Consider the following 16,060-nt stretch of genomic DNA (forward strand, 5'->3'; position numbering starts at 1 on the left):
ACTTCTCATTTACCTTCATTTTATGCATATTTTTCAATGTTGCCACATGAGGTTTATAACTATCAGCTATACTTGTTGCATAACATTCTTACCAAATGAATATTCCATAATTCACACATTCTTCTATTAAGGAACATTTTTGTGTATAAATAATCTTTCATTTGAATTATTTTCTTAAAATTAGAATAAACTTCTAAAACTAAGATTACTAGAGTAAAATCTCTTGACATAGACTACAAAAGAGCTACTCAAATGATTGCAATAATTTGTACAACCTTAAATTTTCAAAATTAAAAGAAAATTAACTTTGACCCATGGAATTTAATCATTTGACACATGGAATTTAATCATTTGAGAAAAATAAAAACCACTACCTATAAGGTATAGCCCAAAAAATTAATAGAAAAGCCTCAATTATCATAAAATTAATTTTACTGTCATTGTTCTTCACTTGCTTTATGGTGGATAATCTTGTATTGAATTCAGGTGACATCATTTTACAAATACAAAAGTTTATAGCCAGACAAAAAGTAGGCAAGCCTTTGAATAAATGCACAAACAAAAACCTAAAAATCTGCAAGTTAAGAATACTCCATCGAACACCAAAGAGGATGTCTTACTGTTTCAGATTCCCAGTTATAATGCTTTGAACTAACGTGAACTTCTGGTCACTTTGGTTTCTTTATTCTTTGAACTGCCATGGTCATATCCCATTGCAGTAATCCTTTCTTGTAAGCAGATCTAAATGTGACCAGATGAGTGGCCTAAAGCCATCAAGACAAAACACAGGTGTAAAAGAGTTTTTCCATCCCTGGTATAATTAAAGAAGAAAAGAAATCACCCTCTTTGGCCGGGCACGGTGGCTCACACCTGTAATCCCAACACTTTGGGAGGCCGAGGCAGATGGATCACTTGAGGTCAGGAGTTCACGACCAGCCTGGCCAACACGGTGAAACTGCATCTCTTCAAAAAATACAAAAAAAATTAGCCAGGCACGGTGGCACACACCTGTAATTCCAGCTACTCAGGAAGCTGAGACAGAAGAATCACTTGAACCTGGGAGGTGACAGTTGCAGTAAGTCGTGATTGCACCACACTGCACACCAGGCAGGCAACAGAGCGAGACTCTGTCTCAAAAAAAAATTAAAAAATTAAAAACAAATCGCCGTCTTTGAAATATTCCATGAGGAAGTATTTCTTGTGACAAAAAGTGCATCATGATCAAAAAGTTCTCTGACACATTCCTGAAACCTAGTTTCACACATTCTGATAACAAAGAAAATGCATGCAGATCACCCTCTGGTTCAAGGGACCACAATTAAACTAACTATAAAGAAAGGTCAAGGACACTCAGGAGATAATTATTTATTTAAGTCATTTTTGTCATTCTTTGTAATAAATTAATAAGTTACTGGAGTATTGGGGTAGGGAGGTGGTGGGGGAAGATTCTATCATTAATTCTGACTGAATATAAATAGCAAAATAAAAAATATTCCTCATATTAAATGATAACTTGATAGCATTAAGAAGAATAAACACATAATTTTCTTGGGTTTTTTATTCTTTTTTATTTTTAATAACAATAGCTATTTTTTTATTAATTTTTTTTGCACACAAAAACAATAAGCATTTTCTAAAACTACATACAAACAAAAAGATGCGTATCAAACATACCAGGAAGGCTGCACATGGGAAGACGGGGAATAGAAATGGGGAGTGGGAATCAAAATAAATGAGAGAGGGACTTTATATGGATCAGTGATAATAACTCAATCCTCTATTTGACGAAGAAGGAGAAGGAAGAGGAAGAAAAAGAAAGTGGGATAAAGGATCAGAAAGGGAGGAAAATAGAAAAAATTAGAGTATGACTCCAGGATACACCTGCCCTGTTGTCACTGAGTTGGTTGGTTGGTCTGTTGCATTTTTCATATGCTTCGCCATGTTGGCCAGACTGGTCTCGAACTCCTAGCCCAAAGTGATCAACCCGCCTCGGCCCCCCAGAGTGCCGGGACCACAGGCGTGAGCCCCCAGACTGCTTCTGGCCTCCGTGGTATACCTCCCAGACGGGGCGGTCGGGCAGAGGCGCTCCCCACATCCCAGACGGGGCGGCCAGGCAGAGGCGCTCCTCACTTCCCAGACCGGGCGGCCAGGCAGAGACGCTCCTAACTTCTTCCCAGACTAGGCGGCCGGGCAGAGGCGCTCCTCACTTCTCAGACGATGGGTGGCCGGGCAGAGGCGCTCCTCACTTCCCAGACGGGGCGGCCGGGCAGAGGCGCTCCTCACTTCTTCCCGGACGGGGCAGCCGGGCAGAGGCGCTCCTCACTTCCCAGATGGGGCGGCCAGCCAGAGGTGCTCCTCACTTCTTCCCGGACGGGGCGGCCGGGCAGAGGTGCTCCTCACTTCTTCCCGGACGGGGCAGCCGGGCAGAGGCGCTCCTCACTTCCCAGACGATGGGTGGCCGGGCAGAGGCGCCCTTCACTTCCCAGACGATGGGTGGCTGGGCAGAGGCGCTTCTCACTTCCCAGACGGGGCGGCCGGGCAGAGGCGCTCCTCACTTCTTCCCAGACGGGGCGGCCGGGCAGAGGCGCTCCTCACTTCTTCCCGGACGGGGCGGCCGGGCAGAGGCGGTCCTCACTTCCCAGACGGGGCGGCTGGCAGAGGCGCTCCCCACTTCTTCCCAGACGGGGCGGCCGGGCAGAGGCGCTCCTCACTTCTTCCCCGGACGGGGCGGCCGGGCAGAGGCGGTCCTCACTTCCCAGACGGGGCGGCCGGGCAGAGTCGCTCCTCACCTCCCAGACGGGGTGGCCGGGCAGAGGCGCTCCTCACTTCTTCCCGGACAGGGCGGCCAGGCAGAGGTGCTCCTCACCTCCCAGACGATGGTTGGCCGGGCAGAGGCGCTCCTCACCTCCCAGACGGGGCGGCGGCCGGGCAGGGGCTGCAATCCCAGCACCCTGGTAGGCCAAGGCAGGCGGCTGGGAGGCGGAGGCTGCCGCGAGCCAAGACCACGCCACCGCACTCCAGCCCGGGCCACACGGAGCACCGAGTGAGCGAGACTCCGCCCGCCGTCCCAGCACTTCGGGAGGCCGAGGCGGGCAGAGCAGTGGGGGTCAGGAGCCGGAGAGCAGCGTGGCCAACATGGCGAACCTGCGCCTGCAGCCAAAGGAGGAAAAAGCAGGCTGGCGAGCGCTGGCAGTCCCAGGCAGTCCGCGGTGCGGGGCCGCAGCGAGGCGAGTAGATCACATGCAGCCTGGGCCACAGAGGGAAAGAAAGAAAAGAGGAAAGAAAGAAAGAAAGAAAGAAAGAAAGAAAGAAAGAGAGAGAGAGAGAGAGAGAGAGAGAGAGAGAGAAAGGAAGGGAGGAAGGGAGGAAAGGAGGAAGGGAGGAAGGCTATTTTTAAGACAAGTAGTTATAAAATAAAACAGAAAATGGTTTATAGACCCAAGACTCATAACTTTTGACATTACAAATATGTAAATAAACGTATGTATGGTTAAGAAATTTTAAAAGTACAGAAAGATTACAACTACTCTCCTATGGGATAAACTATCTATTTACAAAATACATGTATATGTATAACTAATGTGTTAGAACCAATTTTTCATTAACAGCACTTATAGTTCTACCTTGCTACTTTTAAAGACTACACAATATTCCACTGTAGGATTTAATTTATTTAACCAATCACTTCATCATGAAAACTTGCATGTTTTTCTCTTTGGGGCCAGTGATATCATGAGGTTGTTTTTCTTTTATCAATTAAAGTGGTATTTACTTAGAAGAGAAGCATTTCTGCTTGAAATCGAAAACTCTCTTAGGAGTGTTTCTAAATTTTTTCTGTTACATGACACTATTAAAATATTACAACTGGGAAAATTTTGCTCAAATTTGCAACAGTTTTCTTCAAAAGGTAAAGGCCATCAAAGTCAGACATATGTGTAGCATGAATTTTGGTCCAAAACACCAAATACATTACTCTGTTATAGTTGATTACAGATAACAGGACAGCAACATACTAAAACCAATGCACATTATGAAATCAAGTAGATGCAGTTCAATGAACCTCAGCTTTTAACTTCATGAGGTTTTTTTTACATATTTGGCTGACTTTTGTAAGTAGATCCATAAGGTACTATTGCCAAATGGGATTACTGCACTAAAGTGTATATGATTTTTAATACGGATTTTCAATTTGGATAGATAAAACAAAAATGCCCTCATTAAAAACTAAACCAACTATCATTTACTCTGATTGCACTCTCAATAGCACCTAGGATTAACAAACTTAATTTTTTGTCAAGCTGATATGCAAAAACATAATGATAACTTTAATTATTAAGATCACGCATTTTTCACAAGTTAAGCATATAATAATTCCTTGCCTATTAATTCTCTATTCTTCCAGTTGCCTATTTTTCTATTAAGTTGTTCTTTATTTTTACCGACCTATAAAGCATCATTTTGTATTTAATTTTTTAATTAAAGAATTCAGCCTTTTCATGGCTTATGGTATTACAAATATTTTCTCCAACTTTGTATTTGCCTTTTTATTGTCTAAATCTTTCATGCCATTAATTTATCAATCCTTTTATTTATAGTATCTGGATATTGTTCCCTTCACACGAAGACAACATCATTTAAAGGACCCTGCCAAAGCCACATTAAAATAGTAGTAACTCTAAAATCACAAATTTTTTTCAGTCCAGTCTTAAAAATCCACATCCAATTTCTAGTTTCAAATGAAAATGTTATTGGAAGAAAATAAAACCCTGAATCTTATCGTTGAGAAGTTTCTCTAAGGATCTTGAAAGAATAAAAGAATTCCAATTAAACCTAAAAAGCAATATCTCAGAGTGTTTTATTTACAAGCTGGTCACTGATCCTTCTGAAAAGCACAAGTGAAAAAATATCTTTCATTGTTCTGAGTTTGAAGTTGCTCCATTCAAGAGAAAAGTGGCCAGACACCAGTTCTGCTGTGTCATTTTCCATTGTGCATGAGTGAATCACCCTTTCATAAGAGTATTTCTCTGCAGGGGTGCAAAGGCAGCCTTCCCTTTCTCATCACATTTTTATGTCACGTTTTTCTTCTTATATGTCATTATTATCCTTGAATCTTGCTTAACATTTTGAATCTTATCCCTGTTAAACAGGAATGCTGTCTGATTAATGCTAGGACTTCACCGTATGTCCCACATCTCAGACCCTCCAGTGCTGACTTCTTAACACCAGAAAGTGACCCAACCAGAAGCAGAAACTGGCACTTCTGCTGTCCAAATGCACTGGCGCAGATGCTGCCACAGGCTCTCCTCTCAAGAAAAATAACCGTCTGGTAAACCTATTAGCAGTTAACAAAACAATGCCCCCACTACCAAACCACCACAAAGCCCTCCTACTCTTCCAGGAGGGAAGCTCCGGCCAACAGAGGGTGGAAGTGCTCAGTCCTATGCCCCGGAGCTTCCCAACCACAAGGCACTTCTCACCATGAATTTCGTGGATGCCCAGATCCCTGTTCCACTACCATTCCTCTCACCTTGTGGCCCGAGCATGAATATAAACCTTTCCATGGTTCCATCAGCACAGCTGAGCCACAGTGACATTTGGGAAGACATTAGCAATACATACAGATGAACATGTACACAAAAAGGACTCCTGAGTAAAACAATACATTGAAACTTCCTCACAGACTTTTTCTTCTTCCAGACAAAATGGGCAGGGTAGGGGGAGATAAAAGAAAATAAATTAGAGGAGGCAGGAATAAACTTGTATTTGCTAATACAAAAAAAAACTACCAAAACATTAAAAAAAAAAAAAAGTTTCTAGAGCAGATCAAATAGGCCTACCACGCTTCAACCCCGACTCAGCTGACAATCTCTAAAGCCATAACAATGTCCCCTCACAATCCTGGTGACTGTCCCCAATACCCACATCCATGGAGATGAGCACCCCAAAGGAGTCTCCTTATCTCCTGCTTCTGACAGAAGGGTTGGAAAAACTGCTACTGAGAATGATCAAATAACCAAGGAAAGTGAAAAACGAGGCTGACTCTTTTTTTTTTTTTTTTTTTTGAGACGGAGTCTTGCTCTGTCGCCCAGGCTGGAGTGCAGTGGCGCAATCTCGGCTCACTGCAAGCTCTGCCTCCCGGATTCACGCCATTCTCCTGCCTCAGCCTCTCCAAGTAGCTGGGACTACAGGCACCCGCCACCACGCCCGGCTAATTTTTTTGTATTTTTAGTAGAGACAAGGTTTCACCATGGTCTCGATCTCCTGACCTCGTGATCCGCCCACCTCGGCCTCCCAAAGTGCTGGGATTACAAGCGTGAGCCACCGCACCCGGCCGAGGCTGACTCTTGAGGAAACCTCCAGGACTACATACAAATATGTGAGAAGAATCCAAAGCTGGAGAGCAATTTCCACAAAAGGAACTGAACATGACATAAAACGTTTAACAATTTTTCATAGGAGAGCACAGAGCCCAACTGGTCTAATAAAGGTTGTATTGCATCTCAGATTATTTCCCTCACTCTTCTCCATGGCCATCCTGACCATTTCCAATCTTCTCCTTCTATAGATGATTAGAGCATACAGGATGTGCTTAGGGATCACACTAGATATTGCAGGAGAAATAAAACTAGTCCCAGATTTATTGAAAAGAGAGTCAAGAACAAATACAATACCTGGGCTGAACTCCCCAAGTATGGGTGGCAATAAAACAAAGAGCACAGCTGCTATCTAAACATTAGGAAGGAAATAAACCAAGAAAAAAAGAAAAAGAAAACAAAAGGAAGTTATAAAGCATGCCTGGAAAAGAAACAACTCAAATAAAATGAAGAATTTCTTTACAAGTGCCTCATTAAGAAGAATACTTTAATAAGGACAAATATTCAGAAAATAAGGGCCCAGAAAAAAGATATAAACAAATAAGTAAAAAAAGAGACTGTGGATCTAAGAAAAAAAAAAACAAACAAAACATCACTGTGGAATTTTAAATGATTTACAAACCATAAGAAGAAAATACATACTAGCTAAATTTCAATTTTTGGAATAAGAAACAGCTTACAATAACAATAATGATTTTTAAAAACATTTTAAAGGCAAAAATATTAAGACACAAAAGCTAATATATTTGAAAAACAAAGACTATGCAACATAAGGAAAATTGGCAACCCCAAAGTAAAGAATCCAACAAATGGAAAAAAATATTTTTTGAGGATATTCCTCAAAGATATAAAATAGGAGAATTTCCCTGAAATAGAGAAGATTTCATCTGCGGACAGAGTATACTGTATTTCAGAAAAATAAAATAAGCCATAGTTAAACTATGGCCATTAAACTTCAAGCTATTGAACTTCAAAAATAAACTACGACTACTACAGGTGTCTAGACAGACATTAAAAAAAGGCAACTCCCTAACAAAAGGAGAAGAAAATCAGTCTGGCCTTAAACATATCCTCAAAGCATTTCATGTTAGATGCCAATGCGTCAATATTTACAAAGTTCTAAGAGAAAAAAAGTAGGATTAAAAAAATGACACCCAGCCAAATGACCTTTAAACAACAATTTTACAAATATATATGTATGTATATTTGTGATATATATAGAGACACAGGAACTGATATATATACATATGTATACACATATATATATACACGCACATATATATGCATATACACACATATATATACATATTCTCAATAATGAAATAACACAGATAATATATTTACCAAACACCCTCAGGGGTGAAAAGGCTTGACAATGAATTCCAGACCAAATGAAAATGGAAGAAAATTAAGGCCGGGCGCAGTGGCTCACGCTTGTAATCCCAGCATTTTGGGAGGCCGAGGCGGGCGGATCACGAGGTCAGGAAATCGAGACCATCCTGGCTAACACGGTGAAACCCCGTCTCTACTAAAAATACGAAAAATTAGCCGGGCGTGTTGGTGGGCGCCTGTAGTCCCAGCTACTCGGGAGGCTGAGGCAGGAGAATGGCGTGAACCCGGGAGGCGGAGCTTGCAGTGAGCCGAGATCGCGCTACTGCACTCCAGCCTGGGCGACAGAGTGAAACTTCGTCTCAAAAAAAAAAAAAAAAAAAAAGAAAATGGAAGAAAATTTTAAATGAAGGAATATCACTTCTGCTTTCAGTAGTATGCTGACTGGAAACAACAGGGCATTCCTGCTAAAAGAACGTCATTTTTCTTGCATTGCTGGTCTTTCTGGAAGTAAAAGAAATCAACAAAGAGCTGAGGAGAGGAAAGTGACCAAAAAATAAATTAGAAAAAACAATTCATAAGCTGAATCTTTACATATAAGATTCAATTTAAAGGAGAGAGTGCCCCTCTAGGGGAGTGGAGAGAAAGTAGGAGTGGCTATATTTAAGTAACTAGTGGCTAAGAATTTTTTTTAGAACATATGAAAGACACAAATCCAAATCCATAGATAAAGAAAATACCACATTTACTAGGAAAGATAAATCTACACTAAGACATGGTATAGTGAAACTTCAGCACAACTAAGTAAAAGAGAATATCTCAATATCAATTCAAGAATAAGGACACATTACCTCAAAGAAATAATTAGAATTACTTAAGACTCATCAAAAATAAGAACCCAGAGATAGTTAAATATCTTTAAATTGCTGAGAGAAATTATGTCAATCTAGAATTGTATACCCAGAAAAACAATCTCTCAGGAATGAGGCTAAAAGAAATTTTTCACATAATCAGAAACCAAGTTATCCAACAACAGACCTACACTAAAGAAACTTTCAAACAGTATGCTTTAATTTCAAATAATGCTTAGATTAAACTCACTATTTGAAAAACAAGAATTATCAAGCTTGATCTCAAAAAGAAAATGCTGTATGCTATTTAGAATGGCTATAATTAAAATATAAGGACATAGAATGGTTAAAAGTAAGGAGATGAAAAAGATATGGTAGGTAAATATTAAACAAATTAGTTATGTTAATATCAAACAAAGAAGACTTTAAGACAAGGAAGATTGCTATTCTTATCAACATATAAGGATATCAATCAATGAGAGGATTAATACATAACAAAAAGATTGATACCAAAAAGTATAATAATACTATGAATGTGTATATTTAGTAATTTAGCCTCAAAATATATAGCACAACAATTGCATTATATTACAATGTTTTATTACAGGAAGAAAATTCTGAATTTACCTTCATAGGAGGAGAATCCAATACCTACCTCAATAACTTTCTACAACAGCAAGTATTAATCAAAAAAAGTGTTTTTAAATAGCATAAGATTTGTATTATCAACAAAAGATAAAGCATCTGGGGGAAATTTTTAACTAAAGTTTGTGCAATTATTTCATAAAGAAAGTTATAAAACTTTATTGAAAGACAGCAAAGATAAGCTAAATATATGAACAAATTAATATCATTACTGCATTAAAAAACTCAGTACCATAAAGATGCTAATCCTGCCCAGATTGATCTATAGGTTCAATGCAATTCTAATGGAATTCCAAAGGGTTTTTGTTTGTTTTGTTTTATTTGTTTTGATTTTGCTATTGTTGTCGTACTTAATGAGCTGATTCTAGAATGTATTTGGGAGAACAATGGTCAAAAATACCTGAGACAATTTTCATTAACAGGTTCAAATAACTTGTCCTTTCACATAACAAAGCTTTCTGTAATAGTAATTAAAACACCATGCTATTAGCTCCATAATAAGCAAAGCAACCTGTGGAACAGCCTAGCAACAGAGCTGTGTGTATTTGGAAACTTGATATATAAGAAAGGTGGTTGACAAATCAAAGGGACAATAATTTCTTCTGCAACAAATTGTGCTATAAAACTGGTTATTCTGAGAGTGGAGATAGAGGAGGCAGGGATAGATTAGGTCTTTGTCATCATCATATAAAAAACTCTAAATATGAGAAAAACAACAACAACAACAACAACTTTCAGCCTAGGCAACATGGAGAAACCCCATCTCTACAAAAATTACAAAAATTAGCCAGGCATGATGGTGTGCCCTTATAGTCCCAGCTACTTGGGGGGCTGAGGCAGGAGGATTGCTTGAGCCCAAGGGGTTGAGGCTACAGTGAGCTGTGTTCTCACCACTGCACCCCAGCCTGGATGAAAAAGTGAGATCCTGTCTCAATAAAAAGTAAAAGAAACTGTCTTTATTTTTTTGAGGTAGTCTTGCTCTATCATCCAGGCTGCAGTGCAGTGGTGCAATCTCAGCTCACCGCAACCTCTGCCTCCCAGGTTCCAGCAATTCTTCTGCCTCAGCCTCTCAAATATCTGGGATTACAGGCATGAGCCACCATGCCTGGCTAATTTTTGTATTTTTAGTAGAGATGGGGTTTCACCATGTTGGCCAGGCTGGACTTGAACTCCGTACCTGAAGTGATCTGCCCACCTCAGCTTTCCAAAGTGCTGGGATTACAGGTGTGAGCCATCACGCCTGGCCAAAAGTAAAAGAAATGTTTTTTAAATGTTCAGAAGAAAACAGACAGTTTTCCTTTTTCTTTTTTTTTTAATGCTTAAATAAGACACAAAAATCATAAACAAAGGAAACTTAAGCTATTTACCAACTTAAAATCTCTGTTCTTCAGAAAAGCCATTTGAAGAGTGGAAAGACCAGCCATAGACTTGAAGCATCTATTTCAACATGTATAACTGACAATGCAGTTATCTGTAATACCTACAAAAGCCTACAAATCAATGAGTAGGAAATGATAGAATCGAACACAGTCAAAAGAAATGAGCAGACAAGAGCAAATTATGAACACCCTATATGATGCCCAGTTTCAGTAGTACTCAAGCAGATGCAAATTAAACCCCAATGAGATCATCATTTTACACCCACCAATTCGGGAAAATGTAAAAAGCCTGAGAGTGCTCATTGTCAGTGACCGTATGCATAAACAGGAACTTTGGACAGCAATTTGACAATATTAGTAAGCTAAGGATTTGCAAATTCTATGGCCCAATAATTGAATAACTATGTGGTAAATTGAACCATATTAATTCTGTTAGATTAGACTGGTTTCAACCTTTAAAAAACCATACAATTTAACCAAATACACAGTTGTTAAGAAGAGATTATACACATGAACCAAGAGGTATGTTCAATGTTCAAAAGTGTTTACACAGCATTACTTGTGAAAGAAAAAAAAATTGGAAGTCATGCAAACCCCATCAATGGGAGAATAGATCAATAAACTGTGGTGTTGTACTAAAGCAATAAAAATAAGTGCTTTCACTCATTCGTTCATTCGGAATTGTGTACCACGTCAGGCACTGTTACAGGGACTGGGGAAACAGCAGTGAACCAACGTGACCTAGTTTCTGTCTAAGAGGATAGAATGAATGTCCTTGTGAAACTAAATGAAGCAGAGCGGTACACAGTCCCTGAATGAGGCTCTCCTGGGAATTCAGATGTGAAGACCAAGCCCTATCCTTACGTAGTTCGTTTGCATAACCATGAAGCATTTGCAAGCACTTGCTCATTCATTATTTAATCTTCACAACAACCAGTGAGATAGGTAATACTGTGCCAGTTTTACACCTTTTATGTCATAAAGATTATTATTTCGTGCAATATCTTGGAACTAATTTGTGATGGTACGTGGACAGAAGCTCAGGCCTACAGATTAAATATGTAATTTTCCATCTGTCTTGAACAAACAATCTCCAGATTGAGTCTAAATACATTTTTCAATCCTCCAAGTGGCTCATGCGGTATGTGGATTTGGTTGCAACTAAAAACCACAAAGAATAAAATGCTTAGGTACAAAAACTAAAATTGTAAATGAATAAGAAAGAAAGAGCCTTTCAAAGGGAAGAGGTAGCCAGAAGATCTCATTGGCTGAGAGAAGAGGAAAACACCATAAGTTTAGAATATCCAGGAAGCTAAAGTAAAGCACATAATTAGTCTGTTGCCCTTGTCTTTGGAAACAAAGGGCTTTGAAAGAAGCATGAAATTCTATTGTGTCTCTTTGGGGCACCTGGGGCCTCTAGATGCCAACCCCTCAAAAGAGGGGACTTTCCCAGATGTATTTTGAAGTTCTTGTTGTTAAGCACTGCAGGAAAACACAGCCCAATGTTCACACAAGGAGTTCCAACAAAGCACGAGTCGAAGCTAAGAAATAATCCAAGTGCCAAATAGCAACTATAATTACAGTTGATCTGCCTAGATCCTTTACAGTTAGGAGTCGAGGCTTCCAAACATCTCTCCATCAAAGTCCGAAATTCCTTCCCCAAGTGAAATTTTGCAAACCTTTTAGTTAGTTGGATACTGACAGAAAGAAATAAACCAATTTTTTTCTTCCTTCTCTCTTTTTTGATGAGGAGTAAGGTTGTTTTTTGGCTTTCTATTGAAAAATAATTGCTTTTCTTTCAATGTTCATTCAATGAACATTTATTTAGCACTTTCTCAAACATTGAGCTAGAGACTTTGGCATTATAAAGATGAATGAGGAATAATTTCTCCACTCAGGTACTCAAAGGAGACACACAAATAATCAAAATTAAGTATGAACACTGAAAGGAGATGCACATTGGTACAACCCTTCAGGAAGTCAACTAAGCAAGATGTTTTTAAAATGTGAGATGTGCATACTCTTCAACCCAAAGATTCTCATTTGATAGATTTTTAATGAAGAAACAGTTGGGAAAGTATCTAAAATACGTATAAAAGAGTTATTTTAATATTGTTTCAACTGCAAAAAAAAATAGAAAGTAAGCACCAATCGTTAGGGTATTGATAGAGCATTTTCAGCCAAACACAACTATTTTTGATGGAGTTAAATATACATATTTATGGACATTTTTTGAATCTGCAATTACTATGGTCGAGTTAGGATGTTTGCACTAGTGACTCAGGACGTAGTGTTTTTTCTGCCATGGCTGAGTGCAGGTACTCTATGGAAAGCTACAGCCTCCATAGAGGTAGCTATACAGGGAGGGAGGTGGGTATACAGGACATCGAGTGCTCCATCCACCGGGACCCTGGAGTTAGCCAAGATGACTCCAGGGAGTGAGAAAAGAGGGAGGGTGAGAGGACACTCTCAACTCAAGCTCGCATTTATATTGGAATGGAAACATAATCAAAATACCAAATGAAATAATTTCTTAAGTCAAAATGGCTCTAAAATATAATTGTTAAGTAAATGTGTTTTTAAAAACAAAAATTTCCTAAGAAGAAGAGCTAGAAAAATTCTAATCCTACAAAATATTAGAACACAGTATGATGTTTCAGTGCTTTAAAAAGAAAATAAAATTGGTGCAAAACAGAAATGTAAATCTATGCAGTGGCATGGGAAGTCCAAAAAGAGGCCCTACTGCATTTCAAAAGATATGACAAAATGACCTTTAAGTACAAGGAGGTAAAATAGAGTGATTTAACAACGGCATTAGGCTACTTGAATTAAGACTTAAAAAAAAAAAAGATAAAACATTATACAACTCAAAAGTAAATGACAGTGTAAAAAAGAGTAAATTTAATTTTAGTAAAACAAGAAGAGAGCAGAAAATTGATCAAAGCTACGGATGAATGAAGTATAATTTCAGCAGTTTTGAAATTACAAAAGACATATTTCAAAGAAAATGAAAAGATATTTTAAGATATACAAATTGTCAAGTCTGAACAATAAAAATAAGAAAAAAAGAGGATAACTAACCAAAGAAATACTTGTCATGTACGTAATCACCAGGCCTCTAATGACACAATTGGAAAGAATTTGATGGGCAAGTTATATAAGGAAAAAAATAGAGAAAAAAGTTCATTCTTACACTAACTCCTTAAAATAGAAAACCAAATAAGCCTTAATACGTGTTTGCAAGCACAGACCACACTGAGTCAAGAACAACACAACACCGGACGCATCGACTGGCTTTACATGAACTGTGGGTCCCTTCTGAGCAGACGCCAGCCAACAGATGGCACGAACCCAAAAAGAGTTAGTAATTTGAGTTCCCTTTGGGCTTAGCCATATTACTACTTAGAATCTGGGATTTTTTGTTTGTTGGTTTTGTTTTGTTGTTGGTAGGTTTTGTTTGTTTGTTTCATTTCCTTTTGTTTTGTTTGAGATGAGGTCTCACTGTGTACCCAGGCTGGAGAGCTGTAGGGGGATTGTGACTCACCACAACCTAGAACTCCTGCCTCAGCCTCCCTAGTAACTGGGATTACAAGCATGTGCCACCACACCTGACTTAGAATTTATTAAGAGATGTCCAGCATCGGCCGGGCATGGTGGCTCACACCTGTAATCCCAACACTTTGGGAGGCTGAGGCAGATAGATCACTTGAGGTCAGGAGTTCGAGACCAGCCTGGCCAACATGGTGAAACCCCGTCTCTACTAAAAATACGAAAAACAAAATTAGCCAGGCATGGTGGGTGGCACCTGTAATCCCAGCTACTCAGGAGGCTGAGGCAGGAGAGTTGCTTGAACCCAGGAGGCAGAGGCTGCAGTGAGCTGAGATCGCGCCATTGCACTCCAGCCTGGGTGACAAGAGAAAAACTCCATCTCAGAAAAAACAAAAGATGTCCAGCATCAATACGATGTGATGTATCAAAACAGTAGTATGTTAGGATAATTGAGTTACCACTAGAAACAAGGAAACCCCACAACAGAAGTGGTAAGGACAGCGCCTAACCCCACCTGGAATTTGGGACTCACACCACCCATGCCAGTGTGTGTTGTGGACACAGAGTTCAAGGCTCTGCTGGAGACAGCACCAAGGCTGTCCTGTGGTAATGCCTCCAGTAGTTCCTGACAGTCCCTAGCATGTGCAAGAGTGCTTCCTAATTCTCGTAGTTTGGTGGCATTTGTTCCTAGTTCACCCACTCCAGTCTTCATCAGATAAATTCAGAGTGCTGTATTGGTGTTGTTTACTCGAGGAACCTGTCCAGGAGTGCCATGGGCTCAGGCATCAGATAAAATCGAGTCTCAGCCTAGCTCTGCTGCTTCCCTCAAATGGGCCTGTGCAAGTTAACCACCCTTCCTGGCTCTCTGTAGGTGTGAAATGGGAGTAAGAAGTTCTGCCATGCAGGGGTGTGGGAAATAGGACTGATATCCTGGTCTCAAGTGCATGATGATTGTTGGCAGGGAGAAAGAGCATACTCTGACACCATCTGGCTCCGCTGATGTGACAAAGTGAAGAAGGAGAGAGTGTGCTCTCAGGACCTGACAGGATCACAGCACAGCACTATTTTAGCTTCCATTTGGGATCTTTTGTAGCAGGCCCTGTGAGCTGACACTCAGACATCATTCCGTGGATCCGGGACAGAGCACCGTGCCTCCTTGCTGCTTTCCTCTCATCCCGAAGGAATGGTTATTTTCCAAGTAGGTGGGCACAAGAACACACAGGTGCAATTCTCCCAGGAGCTCCAACTTCAAACCTGGAGGAGGACAGGTGCTGTCTGGCTGGGACAGCCCCGGAATCGGGTAGGACGAGGCAGAGGTACTATCCCTCAGGGGAACCCTCTGGCTTAGCCGACAGCAGGCAGCGGGGGAGGAAAACATCCCCGACAGGAATGAAGCGGAGAGAGGAGAGGACACTCACGAAGAGCTGACCTCGGGCAAGTTTTCCTTGAAAGGAGCCCCCAGAGTTCCAAATCGAAAAAAGAAATGTGCTTTTCACGAGGACCAGTTCCCCCAATAAATAGGCTCGGTCTCCAATACAATCTCATAAAAATAAGGTTTGAGGCTGCCTTTGCCTCTGGTCTCTCACATTATTGTTACTGTGACGGTTTTGTTGTTGTTCGTTGTTTTTAAAACCTTTCCTGTAATTGAAAAACCCAGGCCTATCTGGGCCAAAGTAAGTAACTCTACCAGGGAACTCCAGGCTCCCCAAGGAGACCTGCATTCACAAGTAAGAAGGAAAAGCCTCTTGGGAAAGTAAGTCTTTGTTTTTATTATTATTACTGTTATTATTATTATTGGTTTTCATTTTGCACAGAAGCCACGTAAATCCACCATCCTAAATAAAATCTCCCAGATGAGCTTTTTGATGATCTTGTGATTTTCTCTGCAATATGCTGGTAACAATTTCAGCAAAAGAGCAACCTAGAGAGAATT

The 16,060-nt window shown here is 40.1% G+C and overlaps 1 protein-coding gene across 1 annotated transcript in view; it reads right to left on the reverse strand.

Annotated features, from left to right (window-relative positions):
- The window catches only part of ABCA13 (ATP binding cassette subfamily A member 13), a 489,071-nt gene that overhangs the window by 466,013 nt on the left and 6,998 nt on the right, over nt 1-16,060 (reverse strand). The gene's annotated exons all lie outside the window — the stretch shown is intronic.

This window comes from Nomascus leucogenys, chromosome 17 (genome assembly GCF_006542625.1).
Source record: "Nomascus leucogenys isolate Asia chromosome 17, Asia_NLE_v1, whole genome shotgun sequence".
NCBI lineage: Eukaryota > Metazoa > Chordata > Mammalia > Primates > Hylobatidae > Nomascus > Nomascus leucogenys.